This window comes from Peromyscus leucopus, chromosome 6, assembly GCF_004664715.2.
Source record: "Peromyscus leucopus breed LL Stock chromosome 6, UCI_PerLeu_2.1, whole genome shotgun sequence".
Classification (NCBI taxonomy): Eukaryota; Metazoa; Chordata; class Mammalia; order Rodentia; family Cricetidae; genus Peromyscus; species Peromyscus leucopus.
The window spans coordinates 100,038,024-100,063,631 of record NC_051068.1 but is presented as its reverse complement, the minus strand read 5'-3'; the positions used below and the strand labels follow the sequence as shown (position 1 = coordinate 100,063,631).

The 25,608-nt window shown below is 44.5% G+C and overlaps 1 protein-coding gene across 4 annotated transcripts in view; it reads left to right on the top strand.

The window, feature by feature from the left end:
• Window positions 1–25,608, top strand: part of Ank2 (ankyrin 2) — a 596,100-nt gene that overhangs the window by 67,255 nt on the left and 503,237 nt on the right. The window contains exon 1 of one of the 4 annotated variants that reach the window (XM_037207070.1): window positions 21,960–22,178. The exons of 2 other annotated variants lie outside the window; for them this stretch is intronic. The gene's annotated coding sequence lies outside the window, so the exon portion shown is untranslated. Of the gene's footprint in view, window positions 1–21,959; window positions 22,179–25,608 lie in introns of those variants that run through there. One more of the 4 variants, XM_028856382.2, reaches the window with a different exon arrangement.

Here is a 25,608-nt window from a genome sequence, read left to right as displayed (position 1 = left end):
AATCTTTAAAAAAAATTAAATGTGCCAAAGGAGAAGGCTTGTTGAAACAGAATCTTAGTCCTCTCAGGCTGGTCTTAAACTCGTATGTAGTGGAAGAAGACCATGAGCTTCAGAACTCCCTGCCCCCATCTCCCCAGTGCTGATGTCACAGTGGTGAGCCACCTCACCTGGTTTTCTGTCATGCTAGAGACCAAATGCAGGGCCTTATGCATACTGTGCAAGCCCTCTACTGGCGGATATACCCCCCCAGCTACATTTCCAGCCCCATTTCTATTTATTTATTGTTCTCTGTGTGTGAGTGCATGTGTGTACATGCCACAGCACAAATGCAGAAGCCGGAGGACACCTTTATTCTTGCCTTCCACCTTGATGAGGGAGGATCTCTCTCATTGTATCTGCTGCTGGGATGTACATACTCCAGACTAGTGGGCCAGTGAGCTTCTGGAAATGTTTCTTGTTTCTGCCTTCCATCTCACAGGAGGAGTGCTGGGACTCCAGATATATGCTACCACACTTCGCTTCCTATGTGGGTTCTGGGGTTGAAAGAACTGAGGTCATCAGGGTTATGTTGGCCTTTATTTGAGACAGGGTCTCATGTAGCCCAGGCTAGCCTGGGATTCATCGTGCTGTCAAGGTTGGCCTTGAACATTTTAGTCTTCCTGTCTCTTTCTCCCAAGTCCTGGGGTTGCTGATATGTATCACTAGGTCCATCTTAGAAATGATTGGATATTTTGGAAAAAGAAAAAGCAAAATGCCAGAAGCTCAAAGACTAAAATATGTTAGAAATTTTTTTGTTAGAGATTATTCTATCTTTCATAATTAAGAAAGCTATAGACGAAAGAGAAAGGAAATTTCTTGCACTGAGCAACTAGCAGTCTCCTCCTCTGCATCATCAAATTTTATTTGTGCAGCTTGAAGTAACAAAGTCTCGAACATTCCTCCCTACTGATGTGTTGGAAGACACACATAACTATGCAAACACAGACCTCTGAAAGTGTTTTTATGACTGCGAGTTTCCATTAATAATCAACTTGACAGGCCGGATGGTGGTGACGCACCATTTAATCCAGCACTTGGGAGGCAGAGGCAGAGGCAGGTAGATCTCTGTGAGTTTGAGGTCAGCCTGGTCTACAAAATGAGTTCCAGGACATCCAAGGCAGAGAAACCCTGTCTCAGAAAAAACAAAACAAAACAAAAAAAAAACCAACAAAAAACAAAAACAAAATAATCAACTTGACTCAATCACTTAAAAAGAAAAAATTCTCTTCATCAAGTTGGGTCTATAGGCATGTGTGTGGTTTTCTTTCTGTTGCTGTGATAAAATAGTCCCGACCAATTCAACTCAGAGGAGGAGAAGGCTTATTTCATTTAACAGGTTACACTTCATCGCTGAGGGAAGTCAGGGCAGGAATATCCCAATTATTAATCGATACAGAAGGGCACAGCCCACTGTGGGTGGCACTATCCCCTGGCAGATGGTTCTGAGCTATATAAGAAAACAACCTAAGCTCACTCAGAGGCTGGAGCCCTTCACGGTTCCTGCCTGTAGTTCCTGCCCTGACTTCCCTCAGCGATGAAGTGTAACCCGTTAAATGAAATAAGCCTTCTCCTCCTCTGAGTTGAGTTGGTTGGGAGTATTTTATGACAGCGACAGAAAGAAAACCAGAACAAGGGCAAGGGTGAATTGTTTCTGAGACAGGCTATGCAAAGTGCTTTGGCGTGACTCTGTACAAGTACTAGTTCATTTGCATTGATTTCTAACTAGAGAATCTTATTGTCTTGCCTTTTTTTCTTTTTATGGTGCTGAGGATGAAATCCAGGACTTTGCATATGATAGGCAGATTCACTACCACTGAGCTACATCTCCGGTCCTTCAATTTAAGTATCACATAAAATAAGTTGATGTTTATTATGATTTCATATATAGGAATATTATGCACTTAATAGGCTGTTTTGATAAAGAAGTCTCCTTGTTGTCTGGAAGAATTGGGCTCATTTGTTAGAAGAAATCTCTAATTTGATTGAATGATTAATAGGAGCAGAACATATCTTTTGTTTATTGCCCTGTCTATTCCTAGACAGTAGAGTCAACTGAATCCCATAACAAATACTCCTGGAAAAAAAGTATCATCACTAAGTTCACTTGGAGGGAAGTGGGGCTTGCACTAAGTGATTTTCAGCCAGCAGCTTTCATTTCTTGCATGTATACATTTCCTGTCTGAGCCAGGGAGGAGCTGAGTGCAGAGGAGGGGGGCGCTTTCTTCCTCCAGATCCTCCTCCCACTCTAGAGTGCTTTCATCCAGTAATCAACTTGCTGCCAAGCGTCTCCTCTGTCTGCCAACGAGGGAGTCTGGACATGGATTTTTAATTTCAGGGTGATACAGCCCTTCCGAGGAGGAGGAGGAGGAGGAGGAGGAGGAGGAGGAGGAGGAGGAGGAGGAGGAGGTAGCAGGGATAGGCATCAGCTGTACAGACCACTGTGAGATGGACCAGGACAGTAGGATGAGCCTGGGTTACATGGTACAAAATAAGTAGCTTTGAACCCTAGTCCTAGTTCTTGCAAGCACTGTGGATTTGGGAAGTACTAATTGTGCTGGGCCTTAGCTGGGCTGTCTACGAAATGAAGGTAATACATGGTTGTTATGAGAAGCCGATGAGAGCATGCATGTCATGCGCCCATGGCAGGATCAGTACATACATGCTGTGTGTTTCTTTTCTTTCTTTTCCTTTGTTTTTGTTTTTGTTTTTCAAGATAGGTTTTCTCTGTGTTAACAGCCCTAGATGTCCTGGAACTAGCTCTATAGATCAGGCTGGCCTCGAACTCACAGAGATCAGCCTGCCACTGCCTCCTTAGTGCTGGGATTAAAGACGTGCACCGCCACCACCCAGCTACACTGTGTGTTTCTAATTCCCTCTCTGTCCCTTACAAATCCCTCTGGAGACAAATAGAGCTGGGCAGGGAGCACAGGGCTGCTGCAGAAACCATCTAGTCCTTACTGTCCAATGGGTGTTGGGGAGGGGCTAAGTTTGCCGTTCTCCACTCTATCCCAAGCCTACCCAGCGCAATTGCTTCTCCCTCCATCCTTCCCTCCCTCCCTCTTTCCCTATCCCTCCCTCCCTCCTTCCCTATCCCTCCCTCCTTCCCTATCTTTCCCTCCCTCCCTCCCTTCCCAGGAGCTGTAGAACCCGGGGCTACCCAAAGGCTAGGCAGTTGTTTTATTTTTGAGTTCTATCCTTCTGTGCTTTCTGAGCATCACTGCTCTAGCTATCTCACATAAGGGGAATCATACAGATCTTGTACTTTGGTGTCTGGCTTAATTAGCACATGTCTTGAAGTCTCATCCATACTGTAGCTTTTGTCAGAGCTTCCTCCCCTCTCCCAGCTGATATTCTGTGGAGACCCACAGAGGTTTCCTAGTGAGAATTTACTCAGGGTCCGAGAATCTTAGCTTAGCTTGCTTTACCCAGCAGGGCTGCATAGGGGATGCTTTGACCACGGGCTGTGGTTACCAGGTGTTTGGAAGGGTCTAACTTGGCTGTGCAGTGTGCCTTGATCTAGCAAGGGCGAGGTCTTTTGCCCCACCCCTTGGCATTGTTATTAAAAGCCCCTTTGAATACATGGAAAAGACCACCGGGTATTGGCCCAGGTCCTCCTGAAGCTATCCTGTGTTTCTGTCTTTCTCTTCTTAGCTATCTAGTATTTTCTTATCCCTCTCTCCTCCTCAGAAGAACCCTTGAAAAGGTACGAGCTGGCTTCTCACAATATTCCAGTATGTAAATTTAACAATTCTTTCTGATTTATTTTTGTGTATATGAGGGTTTTGCCTGCATGTAAGTGTAACCATGTGCATATGGAGCCTGTGGTCAGAAGAGCGGGGTCAGATCCCTTGGACTGGAGTGACAGAAGGCTGCGTGTCATGGTATGGGTGGTGGGAACTGAACCCGAGTCCCCTGCAACAGCAGTAGGTGCTCTTTAACCCCCGAGCCTCCCCTCCAGTCCCCGAGTCCCCCCTCCAGCCCCCGAGCCCCCCTCCAGCCCCCCCAGTCCCCCCTCCAGCCCCCTCCCCCCCCCCCCCCCCCCCCCCCCCCCCCCCCCTCCCCTCCAGCCCCCTCCCCTCCCCTCCAGCCCCCGAGCCTCCCCTCCAGCCCCGAGCCTCCCCTCCATCCCCCGAGCCCCCCCCCTCCAGCCCCGGCACGTGTATTTTTCACGCACGCCATGGCGGTCGGGCTGCTTCGATCTTTTCTGGTTTCGCATCGCGCTGCTGTGGGCATAGGTTTGCAAATATGAGTTTGGACCCCTATTTCCAGTTCTTTGGAGGTTGTACCAAGAAGTGGAACTGTGAGGTCATGGGGTAAGTCCACTTTTAACTTTAGCGTTTAGACTATGGCAATCCACAGCCCACGTCACAGCCTGGAACTCACAACAGAGTCCAGGCTGACCTCCACCTCATGGCAGTCTACATCTTCCTCAGGTGCCTGAATGCTGTGTGAGCCACACTACTCCTCACCTTAAAACATTTTTTTCTGAACATGATTTTCTGAAGTATTGGAAATTGAGTCCAAGGTAGTTTCTTCCCACCCTCCTCACTAACGTTGTTCATTTTGCTGTGTGAGACTTTTTTTCAGAATTCCTACCCTAATGTGTTAATGCTGTGACTGATTTTAAAGAACATGTACCGTGACATCTGGAACACCCCTGTCTCAGCTCCTGGGCTAGCACCCAGGGGCACAGAAGTCTCTGTCTAATGAGTGGATAAAAATCCATGCACTCTGGCAGGTTCAATGGTTTAGAGCTCTTCTTGTTCTTGTAGAGGACCTGAGTTTAGTTCCTGGCACCCGCCTGGTGTCCCACAACTATATGTAACTCCAGGGTCAGGATCACAACCACATGTAACCCCAGGGTTGGGATCACAACCACATGTAACCCCAGGGTCAGGATCACAACCACATGTAACCCAGGGTCAGGATCACAACCACATGTAACTCCAGGGTCAGGATCACAACCACATGTAACTCCAGGGTTGGGATCACAACCACATGTAACCCCAGGGTCAGGATCACAACCACATGTAACTCCAGGGTCAGGATCACAACCACATGTAACCCCAGGGTCAGGATCACAACCACATGTAACTCCAGGGTCAGGATCACAACCACATGTAACCCCAGGGTCAGGATCACAACCACATGTAACTGCAGTGTCAGGATCACAACCACATGTAACCCCAGGGTCAGGATCACAACCACATGTAACCCCAGGGTCAGGATCACAACCACATGTAACTGCAGTGTCAGGATCACAACCACATGTAAACCCAGGGTCAGGATCACAACCACATGTAACTCCAGGGTCAGGATCACAACCACATGTAACCCCAGGGTCAGGATCACAACCACATGTAACCCCAGGGTCAGGATCACAACCACATGTAACTCCAGGGTCAGGATCACAACCACATGTAACTCCAGGGTCAGGATCACAACCACATGTAACCCCAGGGTCAGGATCACAACCACATGTAACCCCAGGGTCAGGATCACAACCACATGTAACCCCAGGGTCAGGATCACAACCACATGTAACCCCAGGGTCAGGATCACAACCACATGTAAACCCAGGGTCAGGATCACAACCACATGTAACTCCAGGGCCAGGCCCTGTGCTGGCTAGTTTTATATCAACTTGATACAAGGTAGAGCCATCAAAGAAGAGGGAGCTTCTATTGAAAAAAGCCTCTGTAAGATGGGGTGTGGGCAAGCCTACAGGCCATTTTCTTAGTTAGTGATTAATGGGGAAGAGCCCAGCCCATTGGGGGTGGGGCCACCTCTGGGCTGGTAGTCCCAAATTCTTTAAGAAAGCAGACTGAATAAGCCCATAAGCCACACCCCTCCATGGCTCTGCATCAGCTCCCACCTCCAGGTTCCTGCCCTGTTTGAGTTCCTGTCCTGACTTCCGTTGATGATGGACTATGATGTGGAAATGTAAACCAAACAAACCGTTTCTTCGCCACCTTGCTTTTGGTCATGGTGTTTCATCACACTGATAGTAAGCTTAGCAAGGACAGGCCCTTTTCTACCTTTTGTGGGAACTAGGAACTAGGCAGTGCACATACATACATGCAGGCAAAACACTCATACACACAAAATTATAAACATATTTAAAAAATATTAATGGGCTGGGTGACTTTAATCCCAGCACTTGTGAGGCAGAGGCAGGCAGATCTCTGAGATCAAGGCCAGCCTGGTCTACAATCAAACAACCCCATCCCTGAAAAAAAAAAAAAATCCATGGACCCATCCAAGTGTGATGGCCCAAGTCCTTAATTTCAGGACACTTGGGAGGGCAGATGCAGGTAGATGTCTGTGAAGTCAAGGACACACTGACCTACGTATTGAGTTCCAGATTATCTAGGGTTACATAGTGAAACCATGTCTCTCTTACACACACACACACACACACACACACACACACACACACACACACACACACACTCCACACTGTACAAAAAGAAAGAGGTGCTGGAGAGATGGTTCAGTAATTAAGAGCACTGGCCGTTCTTCCAAAGGACCTGGCTTCACTTACCAGCTCTCACCTGACTGTCTATAACTCCAGTCCTAGGGGATCTGATGCCCTCTTCTGACCTCCTTTGGAATCAGGCATGCATGTGGTACCCAGACGTACATGTAGACAAAACACCCACAAACATAGGAATAAATGAATTTTTAAAAAGAAAGGAGTGGGCCACAACATTTCACAATTATTAAAAAGAAAGAAACCATACACTATAGAAAATAACAGTCTAGAACTCCTGGCAACTGCCGTGACCTGGAGGATGTTCGGGGATGAGGTTAATTGTTGTGAGTTCAAACGTAAATAAAAGGTGGAGTTGAGATGAATGTGGTTCTGTCAGACGGTTCAGTCTGATCTCTAGAGAGGAAGTCTGCATCAGGAGGATGCATCAGCTCACAGAAATCACCTTTCAAAACTGCAGAGCTCACAGTTTTTAATGCACGTGACGAAGGGTGCCTGTGATGCAGGGTTCTGATTTTACTGGTGTCTGTGTGCATGGCCATGTTCTGGGGAGTGTATGTGTATGTCTCACAGGAGTCTATTCCACGTGAGTTAATCCCTCTGATGTCCTGGGGGTTAAACAGCCCCAGTAACTCTAATGTACGTACTGTCCATAATAAAATGGTATTAGTTACTTGCCATCCTTGGAAGAACTGAGAAATTCTGATTTTTTTTTTTTTTGCATCCTGTGTTCAGACTTTTTTTAAAAAAATTTTTTTAAAGATTTATTTATTTATTTATTATGTATATAGCATGTATGACCAGAAGAGGGCACCAGACCTTATTACAGATGGTTGTGAGCCACCATGTGGTTGCTGGGAATTGAACTCAGGACCTCTGGAAGAGCAGTCAGTGCTCTTAACCTCTGAGCCATCTCTCCAGCCCTAAAAAAAAATTTTTAAGAATGTCATGCATAAGTGTGTGTCATAGCAAGTCAGTATCGCTAACTTCTCACCTTTAAACAAAAAGCTAAAACTGAGTGCTTGAACTTGCGAAGGTGAGGACCATCCATGTGGAGGTCTTGACAGAAACACCTAAGACAGGTATAGTGACATCACTGCTTTTTGTGCAAACTCAGAATGAGGGTGATGTGCACTTACCACTGACTCGGAGTCTGTTTTTGTCTTGCAGTGAGTTTGTCTGCATTTTTCTATGAGACTCATGTGTTTCAAATGCAGATTAGTCTTTTATTGTCAATGCTTCAGATAATAACGCTATTATGTTGTTCACAATACTTAAGCTGTATATTGGAACTCTGTCCTTTAGCATAAATAAAGATTACTATGCTACTCAGAGCTACGTTAAGCAATACTAAGTTAACAATTTTTTTTATTGAGATCCTACTATGTCTCTGGTACTTTACTGGGTCCAGATATTAAGATGGTGGATGGCTGACGGGAGTGGCAGCTAGCATTGCTAAGTATTAACAAACACCAGAGGAGAATTAGGATGCTGAGGGGGCCCAGAGAAGAGATCCTTCACTCACACCAAGGAGATAAGGGGAGGCATCTCAAAGGAACTGGTAAGTTAAGTCTTAGAGTTGAGGACACGCTAGCTAAGTGAAGTATATATGTATGTGCCTGTGTGAGATTCTGCACATCAGATGGCATGCAGGAGCCTGAGAAAACCAGAAGGCCTGGCATTCCTTGAAACTGGAGTTGCATGGAGTTGTGAGCCACTCTGGGTGTTGTGATCCAAACCCAGGTCCTCTGCAAGAGCAACACAAGTTTTTAACTGCCGAGCCATCTCTTCAGCCCTGGTCCTTTAATTTTTTATTTATTTTTTATTTATTTTTGTTTTTTAAGAATGTCATGTATATGTATTGCATCTGCAACACTCCATACCTCCTTGTCCCTCACACACTTTCTGTGTCTCCCTTCCCAATTCATGGTCGCGCGCGCGCGCGCGTGTGTGTGTGTGTGTGTGTGTGTGTGTGTGTATTGTGCTGGGTCCATTTAACATTGCTTGTATGTTGCCCAGGACTGACCATCACTCTTGGAAGAAACTATTTCTCCTAGCAGCTATTGACCACCTGTACCTCTTTATCTAGGGGTGGGACCATGTGGGATGCCACCTGTCCAGACTGGTATGTCAACCAGTAGATCCATGGTACCAGTCTTGTTCAGGCAACCACATTATTGAGATTTCATACATGCATTTTCCCTGCCATGTCTAAGGGGTGTGACCTACTAGCACCCACAGTTCTCTTTGACTAGTTGTGGATCTCTGTAATAGTCTCCATCTGTTGCCAAAAGAAGCTTCCTTGATGAAGGGTGAGAGTTACACTTATCTGTGGGTATAAATATAGGTATTAATAAATAGTTATTAAGAATACAGTTAGAAGCCTGGTGGTGGTGGCAAGTGCCTTTAATCCCAGCACTCAGGAGGCAGAGGCAGGTGGATCTCTGTGAGTTTGAGGCCAGCCTGGTCCAGGACAGGCTCCAAAGATACAGAGAGAAACCCTGTCTTGAAAAAATAAAAATACAGTTAGAAATTATATTGGCTTAGGAAAATGGCAGGATCACATGATAATTTTTTTACACGATAATTTTATAAACTATTTTAAACTCTGAAATCCCCAAATATATTCAGTAGTTGAGAGATGAGTGCAATGAGCAATGCCCCCATGTCCATCATGTCATTCCTACAATTAGTTTTAAAACAATACCCTGCTCCAAAGCCCACCTCTGGTGGTGCTGCCCTCGATGTGTGGACAGAGGGCAAGAGGGCTGCACTTCAAGATGCTGCCTTCTTCGACACCGGTCGAGGGACTGAAGACTGATGGGCATTTCCATGTGGGTCACGGGAGTACACAAGACTCCCACCCAGGGAGCTTGGTACTGAGTGACAGACAGATGACGTCTTCGGAATTTGTGTTTTCCTCATGGAAGTTTCAGTGTGACCTTTTGAAGTCCTGTTTTGATGGAAAAAGAAGGGTTTTGATGAGCTCTCAGCAGGTTCACTGCCAGTTTCGGCTCTCAGAATCACGACGGAGGCAGTCAGGGGAACATCCTCCAGAAGGTGACATTTGATCTTACATCACAGAGATTGGTCCTTTGGATGAGGCTAAAAGAGTATGTGATTATTAAATTTGTGGATGACTAAGTTTTAGTGACTTGCAGAATAGAATTGAAGTATGAGTTAGGCACACAACGGACTCCCGTTTCACGAGGATCCAGATAACCATACACGTATTGTGGGAGAGATTCTGCACTCTGGTGCCTGTGTTGAGAAAGCAAAGGACAATTTTAAGAACGTCTCAGTGAAATTCGGGTGACTTTAGATGATTGCAGATTCAGAGGCATTCAAAGCGACCAGCAGTGAGGAGGGCTGCCAGGACAAGTGGCTACGGATGTAGACTGTGGTAGTAGCCGCTGAGTGTCTCAATGAGGGAAATAATGATTTGAGGACTTTTTTTGTGTGTGAGTCTGAGACCACACACACAAGTTCATTTAAAAAGAAAACAGAGGAAATGGAGCGCATCCGGAAGTGGTGAATGGTCTAATAAAGAGGAGACCCAGTCGGTGGGAAGTGGCCGCGGGAACCCCGACCATGAAATTGCTCTCTTCAGTTTTGTGTGGAAGAAGGAGTACACAACTTTTATGTCACGCAGGAGAGCAGGAAGAACACCAGTGGGACCGGGGAATTTGAAAAGAGCAAACTGAGACCCACAGTCGAGAGGAACTAAAGACCAGGCTTTGGGGATTCTAGACATGACCCTTCCCCTAGTTGGTTCTAATCAGAACGGATTAAAAAAACAAGAAAGAAAGGACTGTGTGATCTTGGAGGAGACATCAGGGAGGCCCCAAATATTACTTAGAAAATAGATGTTTATGGCTTTGAAGATTGAAGAGAGCTTAGTTTATTTCCGCTACTATATAAAGCTGTGATTATATTAGAATGGCATTGATACAGATAAACCAAGGGAACAGCTCGGAAGTGGACCCTGACATATGAGTAATTTAATAAAGGATAACAACTGGGGAAGATGGAGGATTATTTAATACATTGCCTTGACAACCCAGGACAGAGAAAATAACTCCCCAAATATTCCAAGTCATTGAAATGAACACGTAAATTGTTTCTTTTAAAGTGAAACCATATAAGTTAGAAAAAATTACAAGTGTATATTTAAAGAAACATAAATTTAGAGATAAAATTTTTGTTTATTACATAGAACATTTTAGTTATGAAGACAGCACAATCTTCAAATTTATACAGGTCTGTATTTTGGTTTGGCAAATGTAAGCATCTTGCTGTATTTCTTTTATCTTCCAATCCTCTCCTTTTTTCTTTTGGTTTGCTTTTGGAGAAAGGACTTTTTATACATCACAGGGTAGTCTTGAATTCAACTCATGAGGTAGCCCATATTAGCACCCTCTCACCTCACCTGGGTGTGAACCATTATGCCTGACTTCCTGTTTTCTTTTGAAAACATCTTGGAAGTAAATTACAAACATGCTCTTCTTTCTTCTGCATTTTTTAGTTCTTCCCTGCATAGCTCTACAGTGATGATATTTTCTTCATTAAGCATACCTTAATCTGTTATCATTACTACATCTGAAAATAATAAATCTCTGATCTCTTCTAATGCCCAGCATACATTCAGATTTTCTCAGTTGTCTCCAAAATGTGTTTTCTTAAAACTAAGTTGCTCAAACTAGATTCCATTAAGTGACTTGTATCCCTCAAACTTTGTCTCACTGCAGAACTGTGGTTTTTGATCTGTTCTCCTTCCTCCCTCCTCTCTCTCTCTTTCTCTCCCTCCCTCCCTCTCGCCACCCTCCTTTTGTCTATTCTAATTTTTGTTGAAGAGACTGGACAAATTTTCTGGTAGAGTTCCAACTTCTAGATTTATGATTGCTGCTTTTGGCTGTCATTTAATTAACTTCACATCATATCTCCTGTAGGCTAGAACTTTTGATAAAAAAAAATTATGACTAAATCAGGTCAACACATTCTCGGACCAGGGTTAAATGAGACCCTGTTTCAAAAAACCAGAATCGAGGGCTGGGGACACGGCACAGTTGCAAACACGAGGTCTCAGGTTTGCTCTCCATTGCTCATGGAAAAGCTGTCTGTGGCAGCACAAATCTGCAGCCATGGTGCTTGGGAATGGGAGAGACTGGAGGGTTTCTGGGGTTGCTGGACTGCCAGTCTAGTGGGAGCAGTGAGCTCAGGTTCAATGTTAAAAAGAAAGAAAGAAAAAGCTGAGTGGTGGTGGCCCATTCCTTTAATCCAATCACCTGGGAGGTAGAGGCAGGTGGATCTCTGTGAGTTTGAAGCCAGCCTGGTCTACAGAGAAGTTCCAGGACAGCCAAGGCTACACAGAGAATCCCTGCCTTAAAAAACCAAACCAACCAACAAAACACAAAAATAGGGTGGAGAGTGATTGATGAAGATACCTGATGTTGACCTATGACTTCTTAAACAAGCACACATGCACAGAAGTACTCCCCACATATGTGCACACACATGAATATGTACATACACATCATCCCCCCCCAAAGGAATTTGTAAACAATGCTGTGACTCTCATGGTGTTGCATATAAAGAGCCGTACAATATGAGTTGTGATACTTTTATAATACTGAAGTCAGCCTTGGAATGATAATAGCTGTCTATTTCAAAGTTACAACTTTATTGACCATCATTAAAATTTTTCTGTATTTATGCAAGTCGATCACTTATAATTTGCGATGCTGTGACAGATTGCATTTAGCAAAGTAGGCGGCGTCAATATGTATGTCCCATATGTTCTTATGCTGTCATGTTGACACTTTCCCATCTCTTCTTCCAGACACCCTCTCGGGAGCAGGCTTTTAGTGAAACCCGACCACTAAAGCCATTGTGGTGGACGGAGTATATGAAGCCAGCACAGAGATGCGCGGAGTTGCTATCAGCTACCCCACGAGCTGTGCTCTGACCACGGGTCTGGCAGAAAAGGCGATGTTATTTTAATTTTTTGGTGTGGTCTTTTGAAGGTCATCAGTACCTGCAGCAGATGCTGTGGTAAAGCTGGCTTTTGGGAGCCTTCTAAGGCAATACTTTTGACCTTTCGCTTCATCTACGTGCTCTATACGATTCCCTTGCTTTTTGGTAGAAAGCATCATCCGAGCTTGCCTTCGAGTCTGTGTGTCGAGTGAAGGCAGCCTTTCCCTAAAGAGCCCTCGTTATTTTTAGTAGAGTGGTATTTTAGTTTAAAGCCTGAGCTTCATGACTGTTTCTAGTGGAAGAACTTACATTAGAAAAAAATCATGGTAAGATGGCTCAGCGGTTAAGAGCACTGGCTGTTCTTCCAGAGGTCCTGAGTTCAATTCCCAGCAACCACATGGTGGCTCACAACCATCTGTAATGAGATCTGGCGCCCTCTTCTGGCATGCAGGCAGAACACTGTATACATAATAAATAAATAAATCTTAAAAGAAGTCAAACCAGAGACTTAAAAAAAAAAAGAAAGAAAGAAAGAAAGAAAGAAAGAAAGAAAGAAAGAAAAATCGCAGTTGATAACAATAAAGTATTTCAATGGGTTTCCTAAAAGGAAAGATTTTGACTGACCCAACAGCCTAGACAAGAACTATGTTAAAAATCCAATAAAAACAAAAATATAAACAAGTGTCATAGGATGGCATACCGATTAATAATAATAACTGACACACATTTACCTTCACAGTAAGAAAATGGAACTATCTTTCCTTTATTAAGTTAGTAGATTTTCTTTGAAAGCAAAGGAACATGCCCCAGACCTGAGAGGATGCAGTGGGTGGAAGGCCTTCTAACGTCTGCCCGCTGCTGGGCGGATGAACGAGCCCATCTCACATCCACTCGAGCAAAACTAACAAAGACGTTTGGAAACAGCGTCTTTAAGAGCACCCAAATTGGCCGGGCGATGGTGGCACACATCTTTAATCCCAGCACTTGGGAGGCAGAGGCAGGCAGATCTTTGTGAGTTTGAGGCCAGCCTGGTCTACAGAGCAAGATCCAGGAAAGGCGCAAAGCTACACAGAGAAACCTTGTCTCAAAAAACAAACAAACAAACGAAAACACCCAAATTATGTGTTCCTAATGCAACAGTCCAAGGCAGGGGTTCTGGCTGGAAGGGTAACTCTGCTTTCTGTTGTCATTTAAGGGTGCACTTTCCCTTAAGTGCTAAATGCATGTGGTTAGGACTTGTCTCAGGCAAGTCTGTGTGGTAGCAAGTCTGTGTGAAAAAAAAGAAAGGCATCTAAAGCAGTGTGGTGGTTTGAATAAGAACGGTCCCCATAGGCTCATGTATTTGAGTGCTGAGTTATAGGCGGAATAAGCAGACAAGGAGAATGCTGGGAAGGAAAAACAGAACTGAGGAGGAGACTCCAGCCTGCTGTCCAGGGAGCAGCATGTAATAGCACATAGGTAAAGCCACTGAAAACATGGCGACATATAGATGAACAGAAATGGGCTGAGTTTAAGTGTAAGAGCTAGTCAGTAGTTAGCCTGAGCTAATGGCCGAGCAGTTTTAATTAATATCAAGCCCCTGTGTGTTCATTTGGGTCTGAGTGGCTGTGGGACTGCGGAAGCCAGGTAGGACCAGGAAAACTTCAGCTACACTTAGTCATCAGAGAATAGCTCTATTTGAGAAGGGTTAGGAGATGTGGCCTTGTTGGAGTAGGTATGGTCTTGCTGGAGGAAGTGTGTCACTGGGAGTGGGCTTTGAGGTTTCAAAAAGTCCAGTCTCTCTTTCTCTTCCTGCTGCCTATGGACCCAGATATAGAACTTTCAGCTACTTCTCCATGTCTACCTGCATGCCTCTATGCTCTCCACCATGATGATAGTGGATTAAACCTCTGAAATGTAAGCAAGCCCCAGTTAAATGCTTTCTCGTTAAAAAAAAAAAAAAAAAAAAAAAATTGCCAAGCCGGGTGGTGGTGGTGGAGGTGCACGCCTTTAATCCCAGCACTCAGGAGGTTTGAGGTCAGCTTGGTCTAAAGAGTGAGTTCCAGGACAGCCAGGGCTTTTACAAAAGAGAAACCCTGTCTCAAAAAACCAGAGCGGGGAGAAAAAGAATTACCTTGGTCATGGTGTCTGTTCACAGCAATAGAACACTGGCTAGGACAAACAAACAATTCACTTCCGGGCAAAAGAGGTAGAATTCTGCTCACAAGGCTGTACCTATTTCCAAGGAAGGCTGGACATGTAAGTCTCTGGGCAGGTAGCTCTATTTCTTTTCCAGACACTAGTTTGTTTGAATAAGACCACATTTCTTTTTTCTTTTTTTCTTTCTTTTTTTTTTTTTTGATTCTATAACTCAAATTTCTGGTAATCTATCCCAATGAATTGTATTTTAATTTTATAAGTTAATGATAACAAAATCAAGCAGCTCAGTAGTTAGGAGAGCTTACAGCTATTGCAGAAGACAGGAGTTGGGTTCCCAGTACCCAAGTGGGTCAGCCTATGAGCTCCTGTAACTCCAGCATCAGGAGATACAGCACCCTCTTCTGGCTACCTCAGGCACCCACACACATTTACATCCCCTTAATACATATTAAAAAAAAAAAACCTCAATTATCAGTCATTTAATGAAGATAGCCCAGACTGATGAGATGAGTCAGCAGGTACAAGCACTTGAGTGCAAGCCTGATGACCTGAGTTTGATTCCCGGAACCCACAGTGGAAGACAAGAACTGACTGCAGAAAGTTGTCCTCTGACCTCCACAAGTGCACGCCAGCACTTACACACACACACACACACACACACACACACACACACACGCACACACACACTCACAAAAAACCAGTAACTCAGTAAAGAGAGTAATGTTAAGCACATTGCTCTCTGCAGAAGGAAGCTCCCTGTGTAACATCTGCACAGTATTACTGACACAGTTTAAGAACTACAGTCAGGAATGAAATGAGAAAGGAAACCTTAGTAGTAGGGTCTCAGGAGAGAGAGTGAGTTTCCTAGCATTCTGCTTGCTGTATGGAGGTCAAGTGGACACAGTTGCCACAGTCCATGCGACAGCAATCACAGCATGAACTAGGGCTTTTGAGTAGAAATGATGACTAGACTTTCAAATATTCAACATTTTAAAACTACATATATTTTGGGTGAGCATTCTGTGTGTGGGGCTAAATTTCCCACATGACTTAGCTCATTGGATAAGGAAGCATGTCAAAAGATCACAGAATCAGGGTGTAAAGGGAGATATCTAAAAAGGATTTTTTTAAATGTCCAAAATTAATTAGATTTATGAGATTAATGTTAGCAAGATCCCAAGAAATTCAAACCTAAAACACTTATATACAAGCATGTAGCTTAATTTTTTCTTAAATTCTAGCTTAAAAATTAGTCTTTTTACAGAAAAATCACAAAACATCAAACCCTTTGTTTATAATACTTTGTCTTTGTTCCTTGAATTTAAAGTGAGCAGGTGAGGCAGAGGACCCAGATTTGATTTCCAGCATCCACATGACCGATAACAACTGTCTGTCACCCCAGTTCCATGTGATCCAATGTGTTCTCTGGACCGCTCAGGCACTGTATGCACTCGGTGCACAGGCTTACGTGCAGCCAAAACACCAAAAGAAAGAAAGAAAGAAAGAGAGAGAGAGAGAGAGAGAGAGAGAGAGAGAGAGAGAGAGAGAGAGAAAGAAAGAAAGAAAGAAAGAAAGAAAGAAAGAAAGAAAGAAAGAAAGAAAAAAAAAAAAACCAAATGGACAACCGAGGGTGTAGCTCAGGGAGAGTTTTTGCCTAGCACACATGACCCCTTGTTTGATCCCCAACACCAAAAAAAGAGAAGTTATGGTATTTTATAATATATCCAATCAAAGTTATGATATCCATGTTTAACTAACATTTATTCACATAACTTATGAGATGGAAATAACATTTTATATATAATTATAAACTTAAGATTTGATTTATTTTCTCTGTATATCTACCTTTATACCTACATACAAATAGAATATTTAAGTCGTCTATTTGGACGGTACCAAGCACATAGTGTTTTCTCTTAGGAAGCTACGAAGATGCCTTGGACTGTGGGATTCACTCTGCGGTTCCTCGGGACGCTTGCTTTCCATTTGATCCCTCCTGGAAATTGGCTACATAAGGAAGACACTGTGAGCTTTCCACTGCTGTGGTTTTTTTCTATCCACACAGCACCTCTGTTTTTTTTTTTTTTTTTTTTTTTTTTTTTTTTTCACACCAAGAACTGCTCCATTTCTCTGCAGGCCCCCACTGGGTGCCTGAGAATTTAATTCAGTTCTGACAGTAACTACCCAGAGTTAATGCAGGCGCCAGAGGTTAAGATCTCAGCCCTTCCAAGTTGCCCTCAATTCCATATGCCAGTTACAAGTAATGGGTCTCCAGGCTTCCCATACTTCTCTGCACTTTGGCTATAAATTGGGGTTCCCCTCGTTTGCTAATTTGTTGCAACAGCTCTCAGAACCCAAGGAAATACTTGACTTTCACCATTTCTGGCTTATTATAAAGAGTACTAGGGGAGCTGGGGAGCTGGCTCCGTCCGTAAAGTGCTTGCCTGTAAAACACGAGGACTTGAGTTCAGATCCACAGGACCCGCATGAAAGCCGGGCTTGGGGACACATCTGTAACCCCAAATCTGGGGAAGTAGAGGTGGGAGGATCTTTGGGGCTTGCTGGTCAGCGAGTTTAGCTGACCTGGCAAGCTTTGTGATCGACTGTCTCGAACTATAAGGCGGAGAGATGGTTCAGTGGGTAAGGGTGCCCGCCACCAAGCCTGAGTTTGATCCCCGGGACACACACGGTAGGAGAGAACTGACTCCTGCAGGCTGTTCTCTGACTGTCATACGCATGCGGTGGCAATTATTCAGGTGCGCGCGCACGCGCACACACACACACATGCACAACAAATGTAGAGAACATAAACAAGTAGAAAGCCATTGGGTAAGAGACACAATAATGGCCCCTGACCTCCATATGCATACACATAAACATGCCCACACATACATGAAAACTATTATTAAGGTTACCAGCAAAAAACTTGATGAAGAGTAAGTATTTTGAGGTTAGGAAGGGTCTTTAAAATTTTTTTTTAATTAATTAGTTTTTTGAGACAGGGTTTCTCTATATAACGGCTCTGGCTGGCCTCAAACTCACAGAGATCTGCCTGCATCTGTGTTTCAAGTTTGGGGATTAAATTTGTGTGCCACCAATCCCAGCCTAGGAAGGGTGTTTAGTGCAGGAGTTGCAGCCCTGTGAACTCCGTGGAATATGAATGTTTTTAATTTAAATAAATTTAATTCAATTTAAATTTAAAAATGTTGTCAGCCCAGAAGTCCCTTGACCATGCAGTTTACAGTTATTTGGTATTTATTTCTTTGAGAAAGGGTCTTCGGCCCAGGCTTGGAGTTTACAATTTAGCCCAGGCTGGCCTCGTACTGTGGCAGGCTTTTCAGCAGACTCATTATGTAGTGTGACCGACCAAATGACTGGTCATCTATGAGTAAGTCAGTCTCCAGTCCCTCTCTACTTCCTGGAGGCAGAGGTTTCCAACCTCAGTCTTGCTGACTCCTTGGTTGCTAGCTCCCACCCGGCAGCTGTATGTGGTTGTTCCTCTCCTTCCAGTCACGACATTAGCACAATGCGCAGGGTTGTGTGAAAGGGGCTTATTAGGAAGAACAAAATGCTTGCTTCGCCTCATCACCTGGGAAATTGCAGGACCTGAGGTACTCCGTGCTGGAAGCCAGGACTGGAGGGCAACTGTATGTACTTTTCACTACACCGCAGCAGCCACACTCAATTATTGTTTATAACCTAAAGATATTTCTTAAAAATGTAAATTCGGTACACAAGGTATCAGACATCAGTACAGCACTTTCGATCAACATGGTTTAGTGATCCTCCTCCCCTGCCATCTTCCTGGGCACCTGCCGCCCTTTGCTCCTCTCTTGTGATCACTCCAACCAGCTTCTTTCTTCCTCTTCCAGGTCCTGTGCATCTTTTTGCTCATTCCTCATCTTCACAACCAATTTTTACCCTCTCTTGGTCTCCTTTCTAGGTTTTTGGGTTACACACACACACACACACACACACACACACACACACACACACACACACGCACGCACGCAGTACAGGCTAAGATCTGCATATGAAAGAGGATACACTGTATTTATCTTTCTGAGTTTCTGAATCTGGGTCTCTTTGCTTAATATTGCACTTCAAATCCATTCATTTTCATACAAATTTTAGTTTTCTTTACAGCCGAATAAAATTCCACTGTGTATACAGGTGGTCACATTCTCATTATCCGTTCGTCTCTGATGGACAGCTAGGCTGATCCCATTTCTTTGGTGTTATACACAAACCAGCCAAAACTGTGGGTGCAGTGTCTCTGATGGTACGGAGTCCTTCGGGTGTATGTCCAGCAGTGCTACAGCTGGGCCATATAGCGATGCTAGTGTTAATTTTTTGAGAAGTCCCCAAACTGATTTTCATAACTTTTGTACTCATTTATACTCTGACCAGCAGTAAATAAGGGTTGCTATTTCCCACATCCTCACAGAATTTGTTGGTAGGTTTCTTCCTTCTTCCTTCCTTCCTTCCTTCCTTCCTTCCTTCCTTCCTTCCTTCCTTCCTTCCTTCCTTCCTTCCTTCCTTCCTCCCTCCCTCCCTCCCTCCCTCCCTCCCTCCCTCTCTCCCTCTCTCTCTTTCTTTCTTTTTCTTTTTGTGGTGGTGGTGGTTCGAGAGAGGGTTTCTCTGTGAAGCCCTGACTGTTTCTCTGTGTAGTCCTGGACCTTGCTCTGTAGACCAGGCTGGTCTCAAACTCAGATATCTGTCTGCCTCTGCCTCCCCAGTGCTGGGGTTAAAGGCGTGTGCCACCACTGCTCAGCCTATTGGTAGGTTTCTTGACTACCAACGTTCACCACTCTGACTTCATTGAGGTGGTATCTCAAAGTAGTTTTAATTTATATTTCTCTGATGACTGGAGAGGTTGAAAACTTTAAGAAATATTTATTGAATATCTGTATTTCTCCTTTTGATAAATGTCTTCTCACAGTTCTTTTATTCTTATGATACATTGAGCATTTGTTATATTTAAGACACTAAAAATGACACCAGGGTGCATGGTATTCAATGACTTTATAACTGTTTCCACACGTATGCCTGAAACTGCATTAGGAAACCAAATGCATAGGAAGTAATGCAGTTGAAATACAGAGGGTATTTTTCCCTGCTAGGGAAAAGCCTGGTCTCCAGCAGCCATGATGGGTAAGGCTTGGCCACCCTTTCCAACATTTCAGTTAAAAAGAGGAATAATGGGATATTATCGAAAAGCTGACAAGGGCAGATTTAATTGATGTGGTCACATCGGGAAGAAGAACAGATAAAGGGGTCCAGGGACACCACCCCACCCCCAGCTCTAATTTAGGATGCTGATGTGAGGATTAGGTTTTAAAAGAGCATGAGCTATGCTTATTTAAGCAGCCCTGTTTAGGGTGTGGTCCCACACATCATTTTCTCAGTGCTGGTCCTGCAAGGTGGTCTGAAGAAATCATTACCTGAGGGGGCAGGTGGCTCTCAGGAGACAACCACTCCAGGTATGGCCTCGCTAGGATATGTGCCTCGTGTGGAGGGTGTGGTCCTGCCAGGTTTCACTGTGGAATCCAAGGTGACTATGGCCTGAGGACAATGAGTTATCTTCGTGTCTTCAGCCAAACTAAAGGACACAGACAGTTGAATTAAGGCAGTGATGTCAGGCCTTCACCCTGTGCCCCCAGTGGTGTTTAACAAGAACAACTTCGAAGTATTTGCTGAGTTACATTCTGATTACTGCTGTCTGTTTTGACTATCGATTTTGCTTCATTAAAACCTTAATGATTTTGGATTTTCTTACCTTAAACTTTATATTCATTACAATGTACCATCAGGAAATTAGGATAAAACACAGTTTGGTTATTGTTGCTTTTGTTCTTTTGGGGGCCCTGCCACCCAGATCCCAAATAAATCACACATGGAAGCTTATACTTCATTATAAATGCCCGGCCTTAGCTTGGCTTGTTTCTTTCTAGCTTTCTTAAATTAGCCTGTCTACCTTTTGCCTTTAGGCTTTTGCCTTTCATTATTTCTTACTCTGTGTATGGCTGTGCAGCTGGGTTGCTGGCCTCTGAAGTCCTCCTCCTTTCTCTCTCATTCCTTTCTCTTTTCCTCCCAGATTTCTCCTTCTATGTCTTCTCTCTGCCTGCCAGCCCCACCTATTTCTCTCTCCTCCTTCACTATTGGCTGTTCAGCTCTTTATTAGACCATCATGTGTTTTAGACGGGCACAGTAACTCAGCCTCACAGAGTTGAACAAATGCAACATATATAAAAGTAACATATCTTAAAATAATAGTCCCCAACATTTGGTTAATAACCTTCCCATTCAAAGCCAGTTGTGGTGGCTTATATTTGTAACTCCAGCATTCAGGAAGTAGAGGCATGGAGGTTGCAGGGAATTGGGGACCTTCCTGGGCTACATGGTAAAACCTTGTCTTAAAGGAACAAAGGTATGAGGGGACAAAGGAGATGGCTCCGTGAGAAATGCTTGCTGTAAAAGTATGACTCCTCAGAGTTCTGATCCCCAGCACCCATATAAAATGTGGGTGTGGCAGCATGTTTCTGTGACCTCAGTGCTGGGAGAGGAGCCCTGAACACCCCATTACTTTCTTTTCTTATCACAGAAATTGAAGCAGAAATATTTATGCCCTCTCCCCATTCTGATGGCTCCTTTTGAGTCAGCTAGAAATAGGTGATAATAAATGGTTCCTGAATGAATGCATCCAGAGCAAATAGGCTGTCTTGAATTCCTCCCTGCTCATTTGTCTGTCTGGGTCTGTAAGTGTGTTTTGGTTGGACTGTATGTGAGCACTCTCATGATGAGAACTTCATACTGCACCAAACCTAATGGTTATGTCCCTGAGGCCTTCCCCCATGAACCCTACTCTGTGATGACTTGCTTAAAACAACACACACACACACACACACACACACACACACACACACACACACACTTCTCCAGATCTTGTGGCATCAACTTATGCATAGGAGACGATCTGTTGCAAGGTGGTTTGGGCAGTGGCCGTGGGTTTTGCAGATGAGGTCACTCCCACAGCGCTGGCTTCCTGATTCATTCCCCTTCTAGTCTAAACCAGGAGTGGGTCTCCAGTTACTGCCATGCTTGGGCTGCACACAGGCTGTGAACAAATCCAAACGCAGTTTCTGCTGCTTTCCCCCTTCTGTTAGACACAGAAGGAACCAGGCCACGAAAAAAAAAAATTATAAGAAAACAACAGTTCCTGACTCTGTACCACCTGCTTCAATGTAAGCCAGGGCACGGAGTGATGCAACCCACAAGCGTGGAAGGGGCTGGCGGATGGGCTGTCTCGGGCTGATCTGATGTCAGAGCAGATCATGTGGTGCTCTGTAGGCAGCTGGGACTGGCCCGCGGGAAGCACATGGATTACAGTCTGAGGCTGTGATGGGAAAGTCGGTTCCTGGGCTGTTGTCTCACACACATCAGCAGGCGGGGAAGCTGGGGACTCCGACTCGCCCTGCTCGGGGCCCTCCTGCTGCGTGGTCACAGGCAAGCGCTGAGAATAGCTGCTGCTCTAGTAAGTGCTTCAAGAAGGTCTTTGTTCGGAGCGTTTGGGAAGCCGGGAGGAAGTGTTGGTGTGGATGGGGGGATGTTGGGAGCCCTTTGTAAATCGCGCTCGGGATCTGGGTTGGGCAGCATGGCTTTACATGCCATCCCGGGAGGTCAAAGGCAGCGCCCGATGTGCAGATGGTCCCCAGCCCCGATTTCGGTTTGCTCTTCACGTGATGTGCTCTTCTGATTTGCAGTTTCTGGGTTTGGTTTTTTGTTTTTTTGTAATTGCAGGGCAGATTTTTTTTCTTTTAGACCTGATTAAAGTGAATTGATTTCAGATTCTCTAACCCTGTGTGGACTTGTTTTCTCTGTGACAAGCGAGGGGTGCGGAGAGGGTGGGAGCTCCCTCCGTCCACATCGCTGCTTCCTAAGATTCAGGTTGTGTGTTTGTGCCAGAGGACTATGTGGTGGTTGCCACCCTTCTCTGCTTTGGGTGAGTAGGTGAAAAGGGGAGAGGCAGGGTGGAGCGGCAGTAAGGACACTTGGTTAGTTTTGGTGAACGGTGGGGCTGCTAGGAGATTGCTTTTTTTTTTTTTAGGTTAAATTTTGCATTGGGTGCTGTCAGTTGGCAGAACAAACAGCGGCAGGAAAATGATGGAGTTCTCACTCTCTTTCCCAGCAAGCACATTCTCTTTCCTGCTTCCAAAGCCCAACTAAGGTGCGGCAGAGTGAGAAGTGCAGATTTCTAAGCATCGTTGTTTTTGTTTTGTGTTTTGTTCTGTTTTTTTGTTTTGTTTTTTTGTTTTTTTTGTTTTTTCCCTGACAGGAGGGCAGTGCTAACTCACGCCTCAGGCTCGATCCTCAGCTCTCCAACATCTTAGGTGTGGCCTTTTTGGAGTATGAGAACAAGGATGGAATACCATCTTACTGTTCCTTCCGGCATATTACACCCAATCTCTTGCAGAGGCTGGAGATAAATATGTGTACTTGGAAGGCAATAGGAGGGGGATTTAGGAGAACAGATTGTTTATTTGCTCTGGCCTGAGACCCCCTGAGCTCTTTATACAGTTTTAGATCTAGTTGTGTGACATCTCCTTGAAAGACAATACACAGATAATTAGGCTCTGTTTTTAAGCAATGGTATACCCCTCCCTCTTTAAAAAAATAAATAAAAGGATAACCTCTCACAAGCAATAGGCTTTGAGGCTTTGGGGCCAAAGACTGATTCCAGAAGCATTTAGACATTTAATAAACTTTTAGGGTGGGAGAGATGTTGGAATGGAAGCAAAAGTCTGTTTAGATACGGTCTGTTTTCCTCTACAGCTTTCTGCAATCCTCGGTTTAAGTCACAGAACACCAAACAACAGACAGGAGCTTGCCCCACCCATGGAGCTGTGAACATGGAGTCCTCGCTCCCATTCCATCCCCTCGAATTGCATAAGCTAACGCAGAGACAGGGCTAGGACTCATCTTCCCAGTCTGGTGAGCCACAGGTGTAAGCCTTATGAAAAAAAAAAAAATAGAGAATGAAATGAAGAATTTTTTTTTTTCCTGCTTCCGTGCTATGGAGTTAAGATGGATTTATTCTGGAAAGGGTTCTACCTCTCCTGGTCACCGTGAGCCACTTCACTTAGGGGAGCCCAATAGGAAGAAGGTCTCTAAGCCAGCTCTCCGGGCCTCCTCAGACTAGCTGGAAACCACACCCCCCTTTTTGGTCCCATGCCAAGACAATCTCTCTGAATGTGGGGGCCTGATAAAATGCTGCCCACGCTTGAACGCACTAATGCCCTCTGCATAAGGCCAAGGAACTCTCCTTTGACTGCAGACCATACTACCTGTTTCTCAGGGACATGCTCATTTATGGATATTTTAGATTTTGAATTAAAAAACAAATTATCAGCTGGGCGTGGTATGGTGGTGCACACCTTGAATCCCAGCCCTCGGGAGGCCAGGCCAGCTTGGTCTGTGTAGTAAATTTCAGGCTAGGCAGGGGTCCATAGTAATTGTTTCAGAATAAAACAACATTAACATCAATATGAAAAAACGGAAGAAAGGTATCAATTTTTCCGCCTCCCACAAGCGTTGGTTAACAGCTGTCTTCCTTGTAAAATTAAGGCGACTACGGTTGAGATGGGGGCACGCCACACACACCACACTCTACCTTCCAGGGGAGGTAGGAGGGCTAGACTGGAGCTGTGGACCAACAGTTGTCTCAGTGTTTATAGGGAGGAAAGTCACCCAGCGAGATGCGGTGAGTGACAGCTCAGGCTTGGCACCCGGAGTACACAACTCCAGTTTAGGGCAGTTCTGCACCAACTCAGCCTACGGGGAGAGCATTCCCCCCCCTCCAATGGTGTTTCTCTTTTAGATTATTTTGCATTTTATTAAAACATCGTATTACCAGGATAGTAAAAATCACCATAACTTCATGTTCCTTCCCACATGTTGTCTTGGAAAAGATCACAAAGGCTTTAATTAAGATAATGGGGCTAGCTGGGTAGTGGTGGCACAGGCCTTTAATCCCAGCACTTGGGAGGCAGAGGCAGGGGGATTTCTGAGTTCGACGCCAGCCTGGTCTACAGAATGAGTTCCAGGGCAGTCAGGGCTACACAGAGAAGCCCCATCTTGAAAAACAAAAATATAAAACAAAACAAAAACCAACCAATGAATGGAAGCAAGCAAGCAGGGCTCTGTTTTTTCTTAGGAGAGTAACATGGGTATAAGTCTCTCCCGGTCTGGTGGTGAGATTGTAAATACCTGCTCTGGCTTTGTGAGAATGTAGATGACCGTCCTGATTAAGGAGTTCATGTATCATTTCTCAATGACTGCAAGCGCCACACACCAGCATTTGAAGACCTCCTATCTGGATAGTTTTCTGACTTATGCAGTATTCCATGTTTAAAGCAGATCAGTCCAGGGGACTTATTTAAAACAACTGAAATGATGTCTGATTTGCTGTAAATTCAGAGTACTTTTTCTCTCTTTTAATTCATGCTAGGCTTGACCTGGATTAAAAAAAAAAAAAACTTGCTGATCGACTAATGAAACCAATATATACAACATTGCAATATCTGCTTATGAGTATGCCATTTATGTATTTCTCTCATTCACTTTGATGCTGGGCATCGAACCCAAGGCTTCATACATGCTGAATGGGTGCTTTACTGCTGAGCCACATGCTCATCTTTAGTGACATTTAAAAGGGAATCCAACTAGCCAGGTGTGGTGGCACAGACCTTTACAGGTGGATCTTTGTGAATTTCGAGGCCACCCTGCTCTCCCTAGTCAGTTCCTGGCCAGTCAGGGCTACATAGTGAGACTAAATGGTGTTCCATAATGTTAGTGGAATCCACCTGTTAATTATTCAGTCTAATTTTAGCCAGAGTGAAATTCACTTATTGACTTGTAATCAGTATAAATATGAATCAGTGTCACATGTAATTCATCTATGTGTA